Source organism: Pseudophryne corroboree, chromosome 1 (assembly GCF_028390025.1).
Source record: "Pseudophryne corroboree isolate aPseCor3 chromosome 1, aPseCor3.hap2, whole genome shotgun sequence".
Lineage (NCBI taxonomy): Eukaryota > Metazoa > Chordata > Amphibia > Anura > Myobatrachidae > Pseudophryne > Pseudophryne corroboree.
This window is the reverse complement of record NC_086444.1, coordinates 639,708,645-639,712,078: the sequence shown is the minus strand read 5'-3', so window position 1 is coordinate 639,712,078 and position 3,434 is coordinate 639,708,645. Positions and strand designations below refer to the sequence as shown.

The following is a 3,434-nucleotide window of genomic DNA, read 5'->3' as shown; positions in this document are numbered from 1 at the left end:
CATAACACACAATAAACAAGCATAATTGCAGTATACATCACACACAGTATAACAATCACATGAGCAGAAAAACATGGCATGCAAACACACAATATAACAATCACATGAGCAGAAAAACATGGCATGCAAAACATCACATGAAACACAAATCACATATACTGCTGCCTTTTTCCTCTGAATTACAGTCCTGGGTCACAGATGATCATGAATGTTCTAACATCTTCTGGCAATTGTGCCAAACACTTAGAACCTGCCCTGTGCCGGCCCTTGTCTCCCCCAGTTCGCTGGGTCAAAAGAGATAGGTGGCTTTCATGGGCCCCTCCCAATAAAGTTTTCCCCAAATTGTCAAATAAATCTTCGGTACCGATCCTGTTCGTGACGCCAAGTTGTGATAGCCGGGCAGCGGCCGGGCCATCAGTGATTTTAAAAAGCATTGTCACGCCAGGCCGTCTCATCACATAAGCAAGCAGTTTATTCACAGTTCAGACAGGGTTATCACGACAGTAACATTTAACTTCTTTTTCTTCTCTCCAGCATAATATTCATATGGGTTACATCAGGTTACATCTCCTTTCATTTGCTTCACTGGCAATAACAGCATTTACAGTGATGTGGCAGCATTACAGTACAGTACATACCAGCGCAGTCTCTGGGAATCAGTAGTGCGGCTTCCGCAAACTGAGATTAATTTCAGTGTGCTCTCCCCCATTCGCTAGGGGCTCTATCTAAACGGGATCTCTCATGGACACGTTACTGGGGGCCTTCCGCCAAACGTGATTTCCTATCACTCACCCAGCTCGTCCTCTCCCGCAGACTCACACCTCCCGTCCTGCTTCTTGGGTACACCTGAAGGTCCTTTGTTCCTGGTTCCTTCCACTGTACTCTGCATACTGTGGCTCTCACACTGCACTCTCCATCTCTCACTGAAGCTGCTGGCTCTCCTGTTACACTGCAGATATGGGCTCTCCCTCTCTTCATAGCAACACCCACACGCTGCTCTTCTCTCCATCATGCCAGGGACTGTGGAGTGCGTTTCTCCTGGACACTAGCCTGTGCCCTCCGTCCTCAGCTCACACTGCACTGTCCTGTGCTTTGTTCCTTTTGCTAAAATCCCCCTGCACTTCCTGACCTAATCCCCTAGATGTGGCAGGGTCTGCCAGAACTGGTTTGGGGCCATAAAACTCCCCCACTCACTGATAAGAATTAAATGGCTTTTGGAACTTTCCAATATCTCTTGTCTCCTAACATTCCAGTATGCCACATACACCCCTGCTAAAATCTTGCGTGTCCCCACGCAATATACCTATGAGCTTGCAAAAAGTCTAGCAAGGAACAGTCTCTTACTGTATACTCTACAGCAAGGTCAAAACATAACACACAATAAACAAGCATAATTGCAGTATACATCACACACAGTATAACAATCACATGAGCAGAAAAACATGGCATGCAAACACACAATATAACAATCACATGAGCAGAAAAACATGGCATGCAAAACATCACAAGAAACACAAATCACATATACTGCTGCCTTTTTCCTCTGAATTAGTCCTGGGTCACAGATGATCATGAATGTTCTAACATCTTCTGGCAATTGTGCCAAACACTTAGAACCTGCCCTGTGCCGGCCCTTGTCTCCCCGTTTGCTGGGTCAAAAGAGATAGGTGGCTTTCATGGGCCCCTCCCAATAAAGTCTTCCCCAAATTGTCAAAATAAATCTTCGGTACCGATCCTGTTCGTGACGCCAAGTTGTGATAGCCGGGCAGCGGCCGGGCCATCAGTGATTTTAAAAAGCATTGTCACGCCAGGCCGTCTCATCACATAAGCAAGCAGTTTATTCACAGTTCAGACAGGGTTATCACGACAGTAACATTTAACTTCTTTTTCTTCTCTCCAGCATAATATTCATATGGGTTACATCAGGTTACATCTCCTTTCATTTGCTTCACTGGCAATAACAGCATTTACAGTGATGTGGCAGCATTACAGTACAGTACATACCAGCGCAGTCTCTGGGAATCAGTAGTGCGGCTTCCGCAAACTGAGATTCATTTTTAGTGTGCTCTCCCCCATTCGCTAGGGGCTCTATCTAAACGGGATCTCTCATGGACACGTTACCGGGGGCCTTCCGCCAAACGTGATTTCCTATCACTCACCCAGCTCGTCCTCTCCCGCAGACTCGCACCTCCCGTCCTGCTCCTTGGGTACACCTGAAGGTCCTTTGTTCCTGGTTCCTTCCACTGTACTCTGCATACTGTGGCTCTCACACTGCACTCTCCATCTCTCACTGAAGCTGCTGGCTCTCCTGTTACACTGCAGATATGGGCTCTCCCTCTCTTCATAGCAACACCCACACGCTGCTCTTCTCTCCATCATATCTCACAAAGTAGACGTGATTCCGCACCAGTATTCTGAAGGTTCCAAAAGATAATTTGTAATAATAATAATACTACAGTACCAGAATAACATGTAATATGCACGTATAATTCGTGTTGTAATTGTAGGGTCTGGTGGTGCACCCAGAGTCAGAAACAGACTAGGAAAAGAGGAAAATACAGAAGACTCTTGTGTGGGTGCACTCTTAAAATCCACACTTGTATAATCCACCACAATTAATTCATGACATTCTGTATTACTACATACAAATATGATTCAGCCCACCAGCATCTCTGAAGGATGCCATATCTATTGATGTGGCTGATCAAACTGAACAGGTTGGGGTGTGTATAAGCCACAACCAATGTTGAAATCTTTAAGGAAAATTGAAATGTTCTGGTTAGTCTATATTAGTAGACTTCAGGAGGGATGTAGACACTCTTATTCTACATCCTGTTCCTATCCAACCAGCACAAGCTCTGCTTGTATTAATAGGACCTCAAAGGGTCAATATACCGAAATGTTAAGAGGAGTATAGATCCTTATTGGTATTGGACCAATTCAATCTATGACATATCAAGGAAGACGGTACTGAAAGGTAAGCAAAAGAGATGATTGAAGGAGAAAGTGGTGATCCTGCTGTTGGCTTAGAGTCGAGAAGGTCACGAATTACAACACCGGGTATTCTCTGGGGTCACCCTCACAGATACTAACCCAGCCCACCACCGTTTTGCTTCCAAGATCGGACGAGATCGGGCTCTGTCAGTGGGGTATGGTAGTAATTTCTCGTGCCATGGACACGCCAGGCAGTGCGCGCAATCCCGGCGCCGTGGACCAAAACTCTCGGGAAGCGGTAAGCCTAACCGCTCTGAACACAATAAGTGATTAAGGTAGAGAGCGGCAGACGGAGACGCTCTAGAGAGGCTGCAATATGAGATAAAGCCTGCTTTACAAACTGACTTTTAGCTACCTGAAGCATCAGTATATTTGCTACATTAACTGTTTCAATTCTTTCTTAAAAGAAACAATAACCATGATTACGGTATAAATACATG

The 3,434-nt window shown here is 45.4% G+C and overlaps 1 pseudogene; it reads right to left on the bottom strand.

The window, feature by feature from the left end:
- Nucleotides 1-3,045: 3,045 nt before the first annotated feature.
- Nucleotides 3,046-3,163, bottom strand: LOC134952792 (5S ribosomal RNA; annotated as a pseudogene).
- Between the last annotated feature and the right edge of the window lie 271 nt (nt 3,164-3,434).